Source organism: Mercenaria mercenaria, chromosome 7 (assembly GCF_021730395.1).
Source record: "Mercenaria mercenaria strain notata chromosome 7, MADL_Memer_1, whole genome shotgun sequence".
Taxonomy (NCBI): Eukaryota; Metazoa; Mollusca; class Bivalvia; order Venerida; family Veneridae; genus Mercenaria; species Mercenaria mercenaria.
The window spans coordinates 77309430-77323820 of NC_069367.1; positions in this window are offsets into that span (position 1 = coordinate 77309430).

Below are 14391 nucleotides of genomic sequence, written 5' to 3' on the forward strand. Positions count from 1 at the left end.
AAAGGCCAAGGTCACAGTTTGAGGTCAAAGGTCAAATTGAAGTTTGTCCTGAACACAACTTTGACATGCATGGACCAATCTTGTTTATATTTGGCATAAATGTTTACCTCAATGAGAAGGAGTGTCATGCGCAAATCCCGTGTTCCTACCTCAAAGGTCAAGATCACAGTTGGAGGTCAAAGGTCAAATTGAAGTTTGTCCAGAGAATTTTCTTCTTCATGCATGGTGGGATTTTGATGTAACTTCACCATTATATGATGGAGTGTGATGCATAAGAATCAGGTCCCTAGGTCTAAGGTCAAGGTCATACTTAGATGCCAAAGGTGCAAGTTGGCTCGGCCTTCTATCTGTGGGCAAGCTGATGCAGTCTCTAAAGTATTAAGGTTTAGCAGTATATCACAAAACAACAGATTTTTTAAGCGAATGAACAGCATCTTGACACACAACTTATCTGTCCAATACGTTCTGTCCCACAGAGTTGGGTACTTAAAATATTCTAAATGAGTTGTCCCCCTTTAAAAAAGAATGCCATTTGTAAAGAAATAAATGTAAATAATTGTAAATACGATGTTTTACCTAGTTATGTAAAGTTTAAACACTCGCACGATGTTGCAAATGCATCAAAATGAAGACATGTAACAGCTTTTTAAAAATGGTGAGTTTTTAAAGGCGCTGGACTGTCCAGAAGTGTGGCCCCTTCATGTAGCCCCTTTCCAGAATTCAATACATATATGAATAAATTGACAATGGTTTTGTACAATGATATAAATGTTATGTTTGTTGTTATATTTTCATGTAAAACAATGCTTTCTTTCTATGATTTGATGACGTTCGAACTTTTTTTCTCCGAAACATGGACCTATACCTTAAGTCCTTACTGCTTATTGTACCCCCCGACAACAAAGTTGTAAGGGGGGCTATACTGGTTTCAGGTTGTCTGTCTGTCCGTCTGTCCGTCTGTCTGTCTGTCTGTCCGTCTGTCCGTAGACGCAATCTTGTGCGCACCATCTCTCCTTATCCCCTTGACAGAATTTAATGAAACTTCACACAAGTGATCAGTACCAACAGTAGTTGTGCATTGGGCATGTTAGGTTCTTTTAGAAAAAAAATTTGCAGAGTTATGGAACTTTGTTTTTTTGTTACTATACTATATACATAGACACAGTCTTGTGCGCACCATCTCTCCTCATCCCCTTGACACAATTTAATGAAACTTCACACAAGTGATCAGTACCAACAGTAGTTGTGCATGGGGCATGTAAGGTTCTTTTAGAAAAAAAATTTGCAGAGTTATGGGACTTTGTTTTTTGTTACTATACTATATACATAGACACAATCTTGTGCGCACCATCTCTCCTCATCCCCTTGACAAAATTTAATGAAACTTCACACAAGTGATCAGTAACAACAGTAGTTGTGCATGGGGCATGTTAGATTATTTCAGAAAAAAAATTTGCAGAGTTATGGGACTTTGTTTTTTTTGTTACTATACTATATACATAGACACAATCTTGTGCACACCATCTCTCCTCATCCCCTTGACACAGTTTAATGAAACTTCACACAAGTGATCAGTAACAACAGTAGTTGTGCATGGGGCATGTTAGGTTCTTTCAGCGACAAAAATTGCAGAGTTATGGGACTTTGTTTCTTGTTAACATACTATGTACATACAGTCTGCATATGCAATCTTGTGCGTGCCTAATCTACCAAACCCTTGCACACAATTTAATGAAACTTCACACAAGTGATCAGTACCAACCCTAGTTGTGCATGGTGCATGTTACATTCTTTTAGATAAAAATTCTGCATAGTTATGGGACTTTGTTTTTTGTTACTTTACTGTATACATACAGTCTATATACATACAGTCCACATAATTATGCAATCTTGTGTGCGTCAAATTGCAATGTACTGTGTCAGTGCATGCGGGGGGTACATTCATCACCTTTAGTGATAGCTCTAGTTGTTTTAATATCTGTCCATTAGCAATTTCGTGTCTGCTCTGTAACTCTTGATCCCCTTAAAGAATTTCAGAGAAACTTGACACAAATATTTACCACATCAAGACAACTTGCAGAGCGCATGTTCTGGATGGCTTGCTTCAAGGTCAGTGTCTCACTTAGCGGTCAAATGTCATATAAGAGTGTCTCGTGTCCGCTCTGTAACTTTTGAACCCCTTGAAGGATTGTAAAGAAACTTGGCACAAATGTTGTGCAGAGCGCATGTTCTGAATGTCTTGCTTTAAGGTCAAGGTCACACTTAGGGGCCAAAGGTCATCAGTCTGTAACTCTTGAACTGCTTGAAAGATTTCAAAGAAACTTGACACAAATGTTCACCACATTGAGACAATGTACAGAGCTCATGTCTTAATGGCCAGCTAAAACAAGGTGAAGGTCACACTTAGGGGTCAAAGGTCATACCTTCGGGTGTATGTTGCTCTACATGGTGGTTCTCGTTTGTTCATAATATATCCTGTTTGCAGGTTTCCAAGGAAGCTAGTAGACAAAGTCCCAGAAAATTCATCATAATTATGTTGTTTAGTTTCTAATTAAGTGGGCATAGCATCTCTGAGAATTCCACATAATACATCCAGTTTGGCTTTAAGTAAAACTAGCAGGCAGATGGTGTCTACTTTGATTTCTAAGTAGACAGAAAATTCTACATAATATATCGTGTTTAGTGGCCAGTGAAACTAGTTTGCAGAATGTCTCTGCAAATTCTACATAACATATCCTGTTTTGGTTTCCAGTGAAACTAGTTGGCAGAATACACTGCGAATTTTACATATAACATATCATGTTTTGATTTTAAGTGAAACTTAAGTTGGCAGAATGTCTCTGCAAGTTCTACATAACATATCCTGTTTTGGTTTCCGGTGTAACTAGTTGGCAGAATAGACTGTGAATTCTACATATAACATATCCTGTTTTGGTTTTCAGTGAAACTAGTTGGCAGAATCAGTGTCTCTGCAAATTCTACATAACATATCCTGTTTTGGTTTCCAGTGAAACTAGTTGGCAAAATGTCTCTGCAAATTCTACATAACATATCCTGTTGATTTTCCTGTGAAACTAGTTGGTGGAATATCTCTGCAAATTGTACATAACATACCCTTTTTGGTTTCCATTTCTCATTTCTTTCTTAAAATCTGTCCAAATTTTAATCATTTGTAACTTTGCAAAGATTGCATGTGAAGTAACGAGCAAGTTGAAGCAACATAGTTGTAACATAAAATTTTAAAAAGAAATATTTGCATCCAATTCCTTTCATCCTTTATTTTAATTTAATAACATTGTAGATAAGTTTAATAACATTGCAGATATGAGTGTTATAGTCATTATAGAATGTAGTATCAATGTTTAATACAAAAATTAATGAAGTGTAAATTGGAATAAACACAGTAAGATATGTAACAAAAATATGATAAAAAGATTATTACAAACTTCACAGTAATATTTTTTATATTAATTAATATGAATTAGTACATACTTATTGTCTTCCAATCTATTTATACGCCCGAAGGGACGTATTATGTTATGACGCCTGTGTCCCTCCATCCGTCTGTTAGCAATTTCGTCTCCGCTCTGTAATTCTTGAACCCCTTGAAGGATTTCAAAGAAACTTGAAACAAATGTTTACCACACAGAGACGACGTGCAGAGCACTTGATTCGGATGACTAGCTTCAAGGTCAAGGTCACACTTCGGGGTCAAAGGTCATATGAGTGTGTTTCATGTCTGCTCTGTAACTCTTGAACTGCTTGAAGGATTTCAAAGAAACTTGGCACAAATGTTCACCACACTGAGACAACGTGCAGAGCGCTTGTTTCGGATGACTAGCTTCAAGGTCAAGGTCACACTTAGGAGTGGAAGGTCATATATGACTTTGTTGTGTCTGCCCTGTAACTCTTGAACTGCTGGAAGGATTTCAAAGAAACTTGGCACAAATGTTCACCACACTGAGATGACATGCTGAGCGCTTGTTTCGGATGACTAGCTTCAAGATCAAGGTCACACTTAGGAGTGAAAGGTCATATATGACTTTGCTGTGTCCGCCCTGTAACTTTTGAACTGCTTGAAGGATTTCAAAGAAATTTGGCACAAATGTTCACCACACTGAGGCGACATGAAGAGCGCATGTTTTGGATGACTCGCTTCAAGTCAAGGTCACACTTAGGGGTCAAAGGTCATATATGAATTTGCTTTGTGTATATTGCTCTGCATCGCAGTGCTCTTGTTTTTATTTGGCGGATCCCATTTTTGTTCTCTTACAATAATTTTATTTTTTTTATTACTTCTGGTACGTCCAATTTTTAGATGTGTTTTGACATAACTTTACCTGGTAAGTCTTTTTTTGTAATTTCTTCTTTTTGTTGTTCCTGTCCTTTGGACTTCAACAGTCAAGTTCTTTAAATTTTGCTCCCATCCTCTGGTATAACCCTTCGGGCGTTTATTGCCCCGCTTGGTCTGTCTGTCGGTCGGTCTGTATGTAGACCAATCCATTTCCAGATGATAACCTAAAAACTCTTGGGCCTAGGATCATGAAAGTTGATAGGAAGGTTGGTCATCGCCTGCAGATGACCCCTATTGATTTTGAGATTTGTATGTCAAAGGTCAAGGTCACAGTGACCCTGAACAGTTGAACACTTTCCGGATGATAACTCAAGAAAGCTTGGGCCATATGATCATGAAAGTTGATAGAGAGGTTTGGCATCACCAGCAGATGACCCCTATTGATTTTGAGGTCAGTATGTCAAAGTTCAAGGTCACAGTGACCTGGAACAGTGAAACGGTTTCCGGATGATAACTCAAGATTGCTTGGGCCTAAGATCGGGAAAGTTGAGGTTGGTCATGACCAGCACATGACCCCTAATGATTTTGAGGTCAGTAGGTCAAAGGTCAAGGTCACAGTGGCCAGGAACAGTAAAACGGTTTCCGGGCCATAACTCAAGAACGCTTGGGCCTAGGATCAGGAAAATTGATAGGGAGATTGATCATGACCAGCAGATGACCCCTATTGATTTTGAGGTCATTTGGTCAAAGTTCAAAGTCAGATTGGCCAGGAACAGTTAAACGGTTTCTGGATGATAACTTGAGAATGCTTGGGCCAAGGGTCATGAAAGATGATAGAATGGTTCATCATGACCAGCAGATGACCCTTATTGATTTTAAGATCAGTAGGTCAGAGATCAAGGTTACAGTGACCTGGAACATTTAAACCATTTCCAGACAATAACTTGAGAACGTTTGAGCCTAGAATCATGAAACTTGATAGGAATGTTGATCATGACCTGTAGATGACCCCTATAGATTTTGAGGTCTGTAGGCTAAAGGTCAAGGTCACATTGACCCAGAACAGTTAAACCCTTTCCAGACGATACCTTGAGAGTGCTTGGGCCTAGGATCACTAAACTTAATAAGGAGGTTGATCATGACCAGCAGATGACCCCTGTTGATTTTGAGGTCAATAGGTCAAAGGTCAATGTTACATTGAACCAGAACAGTAGAACTTTTGTTTACAGTGAGCAAATAATTTCAGTTCCATGTGCAATTACTGAATGCATCAAGCGGGGGAGGGGGGGGGGCGAGCATTTTGTGTTCGACGAGCTCTTGTTTTACTTTCATCCAAGACATTTAAGATGTAACACAAGTCTTTATGATCTTCCCTTCATGGTCCACATTCTAGTTTGCATTAATACCAGGTAGCAGTGATTGAGTGTTGTCATGATGATGATGATCATATGGTGAAGCTTACATCCATCTGCTTTAAAGAAACCAACAAACAGGGTACGATAGAAAAGAGTATTATTTATTCAGTCAACAACATGAGCAAAAATATTGTATTATACACACATTCAGAATCAAGTAAATTTTACACATATACATTAAAAGTAATATTATAACATAAAAGTATGACTCAATAAATTTTACACCTACTAATTAAAATCTTTGGCAAAAGGAGGCAATCTTGCTCAGTCCATCACAGCAAGCTGGCGACCCCGGCTGTGACAACCATGACCGAAATGCAATGGGGCTTGCACCCATCATGGCAGTTCACATAGTTAGAACTGAGGTACGCATATAGCAGAGGTCCCGAAGAGACATGCAGTTGGGTCGCAGACGTACAGGCATGAAATTAATCAGTACTAGTACAAAAGACTGTTGCGAGTTGGAAATGAAGAACCAGTCAAATAGAACCAGTTTGACCAAGGACACTTGAAGCCGGACATTGTATCAACCTTTTATATACTTTGTTCTTTTAGGGGGTGCATATATTATGTTAATAATATACTGGCCAAAACGAGTGGAGTTTGTTGATTTGCAATAAACTGCACCAGAGACCACTCCCCGATGATATTTTTTTGATAGTTTCGTTTATTTAAAAATCAGTGAAAATATAAATATTAAGAGTTTCTAAAATTGTTGTCTGCTTGCTTGGCTGTCTAGAACACAAAGAAAGCTGCTTGGCATGTATCTTGGAATGAGGCAATTGAATGTTATGCTCCAGGAATAAGATAGGGTCAAAACTACATGTATAGGTCATTTCTAAACACTTCAAGCGTTACACTGATAAGCCAGAGTGGTCAATCCGAGTCATCCTACCAAAGAGGCTCTCCATGGGTATTTTTAGCTCGACTATTCATAGAATAGTGAGCTATTGCACTCGCCCATGCGTCGGCGTCGGCGTCTGCGTCCGCGTCCGCGTCCCGATTTTGGTTAAGGTTTTGTATGTAAGCTGGTATCTCAGTAACCACTTGTGGGAATGGATTGAAACTTCACACACTTATTCACTGTGACAAACTGACTTACATTGCACAGGTTCCATAACTCTATTTTGCTTTTTTACAAAATTATGCCCCTTTTTCGACTTAGAAATTTTTGGTTAAGGTTTTGTATGTAAGCTGGTAACTCAGTAACCACTTGTGGGAATGGATTGAAACTTCACACACTTATTCACTGTGATGAACTGATCTACATTGCACAGGTTCCATAACTCTATTTTGCTTTTTTACAAAATTATGCCCCTTTTTCGACTTAGAAATTTTTGGTTAAGGTTTTGTATGTAAGCTGGTATCTCAGTACTTACTAATGGGAATGGATTGAAACTTCACATACTTGTTCACTATCATGATCTGACATGCACTAAGCAAGTCCCATAACTCTACTCTCTTTTTTTTCAAAATTATGCCCCTTTTTCGACTTAGCAGTTTTTGGTTAATTTTTTGTATGTAATCTGATATCTCAATATCCACTAATTGGAATGGATTGAAACTTCACACACTTGTTCACTGTCATGATCTAACATGCACTGTGAAGGTCGCATAACTCTACTTGGCATTTTTACAAAATTATGCCCCTTTGACTTAGCAGTTTTTTGTTAAGTTTTTGTATGTAAGCTGGTATCTCAGTATCCACAAATTGGAAAGGATTGAAACTTCACACACTTGTTCACTGTCATGATATGACATGCAGTACAGAGGTTCAATACCTCTACTTTGCATTTTACAAAGTTATGCCCCTTTTTCAACTTTTGTATTCATTCAATTGACAAGGCTGTTGAATAGTCGAGCGTTGCTGTCCTCCGACAGCTCTTGTTCCGTTACTACTGACCAAGATGATAGAGGGTCGAAATGGGTTTTTAGCTCATCTGAGTTTTAAAAAAAAAATGAGTTATTGTCATCACTTGGTCGGCTTCGGCATTGCCTCCTTAAGTTTTATGTTTAGGTCAGCTTTTCTCCTAAACTGTCAAAACTATTCCTTTGAAACTTGCAACACTTGTTCACCATCATAAGCTGACCCTGTGCAGTAAGAAACATAACTCCATTCTGCTTTTTGCAAGATTTATGGCCCCTTTGTACTTAGAAAATATCAGATTTCTTGGTTAAGTTTTATGTTTAGGTCAACTTTTCTCCTAAACTATCAAAGCTATTGCTTTAAAACTTGCAACACTTGTTTACCATCATAAGCTGACCCTTTACATCAAGAAACATAACTCCATCCTGCTTTTTGCAAGAATTATTGCCCCTTTTGGACTTAGAAAATCAGTTTTCTCGGTTAAGTTTTATGTTAAGTCAGCTTTTCTCATAAACTATCAAATCTATTGCTTTAAAACTTGCAACACTTGTTCACCATCATAAGCTGATCCTGCACAGCAAGAAATATAACTCCATCCTGCTTTTGCAAGACTTATGGCCCCTTTTGAACTTAGAAAGTATCAGATTTCTTGGTTAAGTTTTATGTTTAGGTCAACTTTTTCTCTTAAACTATCAAAGCTATTGCTTTGAAACTTGCAAACTTGCAACACTTGTTCACCATCATAAGCTGTCCCTGTACATCAAGAAACATAACTCCATCCTGCTTTTTGCAATATTTATTGCACCTTTTGGACTTAGAAAATCAGTTGTCTTGGTTGAGTATTATGTTTAAGTCAGTTCCTCTCATAAACAATCAAAGCTATTGCTTTAAAACTTGCAACAGATTTTCACCATCATAAACGTCAAGAAACATAACTCTATCCTGCTTTTTGCAAGAATTATCTCCCCTTTCATTGAGAATAAGAAAAACACTTATTAGATAATAATTATAAATTTAATGCCATAAATCAATGATCACACGTTATATAAGGAAATATAATAGAACAAAACTTATGACCAGCACTGATATTCTTATGAATATCCACTTAACCGCCATATCTTATTAACTGACACAATATGACGGACAAACATAATCAACATAATATTGTATAAACAATATTTCTCAGCATATAACCTACTTAACAAATTATTAATACGGCACTTACTAAATAAACAATTACAACAAGACATCACTATGTAAGTTATGAATTATTCAACTTCACAACATGATAAGGTAAATTTTAAAAAATAAAACTGATAATTTGGCGGTGGGTGGGTGGGAAAAGTTTAATTGAAAAAACGTGTGATTGTGTCAAATTCACTTACAACAGTGACAAATACTGTAAAAAACAAACAGAGGCCGGGCCTCAGCAAAACAACTTAGTTGGACCAATCAGTATGAATATAACAGACTACTGCCACCAATGAAAAAGGATTTTACAAAGAAGGAAAAATACCCAAATGTTCCGAATTACCCACAATATCAGTAAGGCAATTATATGCTCGATAATTAAATATTTTAATTTATTAAAATAAACCAATTATCTCCCCTTTCATTGAGAATAAGAAAAACACTTATTAGATAATAATTATAAATTTAATGCCATAAATCATTGATCATACGTTATATAAGGAAATATAATAGAACAAAACTTATGACCAGCACTGATATTCTTATGAATATCCACTTAACCGCCATATCTTATTAACTGACACAATATGACGGACAAACATAATCAACATAATATTGTATAAACAATATTTCTCAGCATATAACCTACTTAACAAATTATTAATACGGCACTTACTAAATAAACAATTACAACAAGACATCACTATGTAAGTTATGAATTATTCAACTTCACAACATGATAAGGTAAATTTTAAAAAATAAAACTGATAATTTGGCGGTGGGTGGGTGGGAAAAGTTTAATTGAAAAAACGTGTGATTGTGTCAAATTCACTTACAACAGTGACAAATACTGTAAAAAACAAACAGAGGCCGGGCCTCAACAAAACAACTTAGTTGGACCAATCAGTATGAATATAACAGACTACTGCCACCAATGAAAAAGGATTTTACAAAGAAGGAAAAATACCCAAATGTTCCGAATTACCCACAATATCAGTAAGGCAATTATATGCTCGATAATTAAATATTTTAATTTATTAAAATAAACCAATTATCTCCCCTTTCATTGAGAATAAGAAAAACACTTATTAGATAATAATTATAAATTTAATGCCATAAATCATTGATCATACGTTATATAAGGAAATATAATAGAACAAAACTTATGACCAGCACTGATATTCTTATGAATATCCACTTAACTGCCAAATTACAGCCAAATAAAGCAAAAAACAAGCAAATGAAAATAAGCATAAATAAATTATAAAAGGCGAATGCCTAAAATGAAGCAGAATGAGGACAACATGCAAACAACATGAACTAAAAATGAAATATGAAACAAGCATTAGGAAGGCAACATAAAAGGCAAACAATTAAATGTCTTTCTAAACAAAGAATATGTGACTTGACTACTCAATGCAGCAAAGGTATGTCATTTTCACTATGCCGCTATTATATTGTTTCTAAAAAAAAAGCACTACGTAGCATAAAGGCTAAATGTCAAATGTCTTTAGTCACATATCTTTGCACTGAATCAAATCATGCCGCATGAAGCATATAATAACTATAATTCATTCAAAAATAACTAATGTCGATGCAAAACTGGGTAACTAACATTCGCCTACCTGCCTTATCTGACAAAATGAATCAAGATGAATGTACGGTGTTTGAATGACTGAAATGACAAAAATGATAAAGATGATTACAGCTATTTTTAGAACATACTGCAATTCAATATACATAATTATAACTAGAAGTTATAATATGACAAAGTGGAGATGACTCTATGAAAGAAATGACCCAATCTAGCTGAACCTTCCAAATTTAGATGCAATCCCCCGTCTAATCTGGCAAAAAAATGATGTTTGATTTCCCCACAATGTAAAAAAGGTCTAAAAGACTTAATAAATTTGAAATTCAAATCTTTGGCTAATTTTGTGTCCAACATTAAATTACATTCCTTGATCTTTTTCTCTGTGAGCTTGATATCTACTGGTCTCGGAAGGATTGAAGAGACAATGATGTGAATTTCCTGTGAGATTTTACGAATTTTAGCCAAAAGATTGGTGTAATCAGCTAGCACGTCATTAACTGAGCAATTACGAGCTATATTGTTAGTCCCAACATGTAAAATGATGTAGTTGAAACCCTTTAATGATAAAAGGCCTTTCTCTAACAAGTAATGAATTTTGCCAATTGTTGCTCCAGGAAAGGATTTGACTGTGACACCCTCAATAGGTGGAATATGTTTGATGATTGAATCACCAACAATTACCACTTTGCGACAGTCTGGAAGAAACATAATACATAATGTAATGAACTAATATACACTAAATTCTACAAGTTAAAACATGTTTAAACATACAACTTAAATGATAATTTTAGTTTTGTGGAGGAGACACTGCTTTTCAATAGTACTATAATTATGTAACAATAAACTGTTAACCTAATCAATGTTCATGTATTCTGCACCAGCACCAAATTGATATCCAGAAGTAAATTTCACTCCCTCACATGAATTAAAGGTGACATACCAAAGAATACTGATTCAATGTGTTTCGTCAAATTGTCATTGAAAACCTATTTTCTATTTAATCATTACACCCACAACCCAGGGATGCGTAAGTCCATGTCTCTCTACAAAACTAAAAATGAAGAAATATATAACATTATATAAATACAATTCAAAATTTCTATTAAATAACTATCAATTTTCACTACAATATCACTCATCAATTGTGATTATCATGAAATATTTTCCAGTCATTCATTGTAACGTTTGTGAACATCACGAGGTCAATCACTCATTGTTTATGTTCATTCTGGATTAAATTAAAACACACCTTAACACATTTATAATTATGTTTAACTGTCGTAATATCAAATTCTGTCTCCATTATAATCCACTTGTTCTAAACTGATGATTTATGTATACTTGGTATTCATACAAGACTGAAATGCTAATATGAGGCTCTATGACACGAATTCAGTTATTAAAATTCCTGTCCAGAAGGTCTGCTCGTCCAACTGTAAACAGGTAATCTTCTCTTTTTCAGATAGAAGATACTGACTCATGACTTATCCACTCATATTTATACTGCTGTATAGTGTTAAAAGTAACAAGTTATTTATTTATTTATAATTAAATAGACCTTGAATATACTAAATTACATCCAAATGTGAAGCTTTATGACATGACATCAGTGACATCAATACCCAAATGTTCCGAATTACCCACAATATCAGTAAGGCAATTATATGCTCGATAATTATGTCTCCCCCAGGAGACATATTGTTTTTGCCCTGTCCGTCCGTCTGTCTGTCCGTCCGTCCTTCCGTCCGTCCGTCCGTCCGTCCGTCCGTCCGTCACACTTCATTTCCGAGCAATAACTGGAGAACCATTTGACCTAGAACCTTCAAACTTCATAGGGTTGTAGGGCTGCTGGAGTAGACAACCCCTATTGTTTTTGGGGTCACTCCGTCAAAGGTCAAGGTCACAGGGGCCTGAACATTGAAAACCATTTCCGATCAATAACTAGAGAACCACTTGACCCAGAATGTTGAAACTTCATAGGATGATTGGTCATGAAGAGTAGATGACCCCTATTGATTTTGGGGTCACTCCGTCAAAGGTCAAGGTCACAGGGGCCTGAACATTGAAAACCATTTCCGATTAATAACTAGAGAACCACTTGACCCAGAATGTTGAAACTTCATAGGATGATTGGTCATAAAGAGTAATTGACCCCTATTGATTTTGGGGTCACTCCATCAAAGGTCAAGGTCACAGGGGCCTGAACATGGAAAACCATTTCCGATCAATAACTAGAGAACCACTTGACCCAGAATGTTGAAACTTGATAGGATGATTGTACATGCAAAGTAGATGACCCCTATCGATTTTGGGGTCACTCCATTAAAGGTCAAGGTCACAGGGGCCTGAACATTGAAAACCATTTCCGGTCAATAACTTGAGAACCACTTGACCCAGAATGTTGAAACTTAATAGGATGATTGTTCATGCAGAGTAGATGACCCCGAACGATTATGGGGTCACTCTGTGAAAGGTCAAGGTCACAGGGGCCCGAACATTGAAAACCATTTCCGGTCAGTAACTTGAGAAGCACTTGACCCAGAATGATGAAACTTCATAGGATGATTGGTCATGCAGAGTAGATGACCCCTAACGATTTTAGGGTCACTCTGTTAAAGGTCAAGGCCACAGGGGCCTGAACATGGAAGACCATTTCCAATCAATAACTTGAGAACCTCTCGACCCAGAATGTTGAAACTTCATAGGATGATTGTTCATGCAGAGTAAATGGCCCCTATTGTTTTTGGGGCAACTCCGTTAAAGGTCAAGGTCACAGGGGCCTGAACATTGATAACCTGTTCTGATCAATAACTTGAGAGCCACTTGACCCAGAATGTTGAAACTTCATAGGATGATTGAACATGCAGAGTAGATGACCCCTATTGATTTTGGGGTCAGTCTGTTAAAGATCAAGGTCACAGTGTCCTGTTCATATAAAATCATTTTTTGGAAATAACTTGAGAACCACTTGACCTACAATGTTGAAACTTAATAGGATGATTGGACATGCAGAGTAGATGACCCCTATTTATTTTGAGGTCACTTGATCAAAGGTCAAGGTCACAGGAGCCTGAACAGTGACACAGTGAACCACTAGGCCAAGAGTGTTGAAATTTAGCGGGATGACTAGACATGCCAAGTAGATGATCCCTATTGCAGCCAACCATCAGTGTCTCTTTGATTTTTGCTCCTGACCCCTATTGACTTCTTGCCTATAGGACTTTGCATTGGGGGAGACATGCGTTTTTTTACAAAAGCATTTTCTAGTTAAATATTTTAATTTATTAAAATAAACCAATGATAGCCCTTTTTAGACTTAGAAAATCTTGGGTAGGACAATTAAAATTTCTATTATACAAAAAAAAATCAGATGAGCGTCAGCACCCGCAAGGCGGTGCTCTTGTTATATTCTTGGATTCTTTAAAACTCTGAATAAATACCCAACCTTCCTTAAATTAATCCCCATTTACTTTAACTTGACTTAATTTATGTTTAGCTTTTGTGCTATTGTGATCAGTCTGTGTCCGTCAATTTTAAGATAATTTCACACAAATTGTCTTTGTTCGACCTTCAAAGGCTGCTTTGTCAAAAAAAACTAGCCACCAGAGGGTGTAGTCACTTTTCCCCTTTATGTATATACCGTAGCTGAAACTTGTATGAAACTGCTGGACTAATTTTAAAATAATTTCACACAAATAGGCTGCAGATTGTATATTTTTTTCTTTTTCATGACAAAACAATTATCTTCAATTTCCCAAATTATTAAGAGTTAAAGATCAGCCATACCAGTAAATCATTACAGTAATAATATGATTTATGCAATTAAATTGTCATCGAACATAAATTGAAACAGAATCAAATAACCTTTATGGTAATAATACGATTAATGCAATAAAATCGTCATCAACAATCATTAATTCAAACAGAAATGAAACAATCGTTAGGGTAATAATACGATTATACAATTAAACTGTCATCAGCATAAATTCAAACACAAATCAAACTTCAGACCGCCGGTAAATTTCACAAA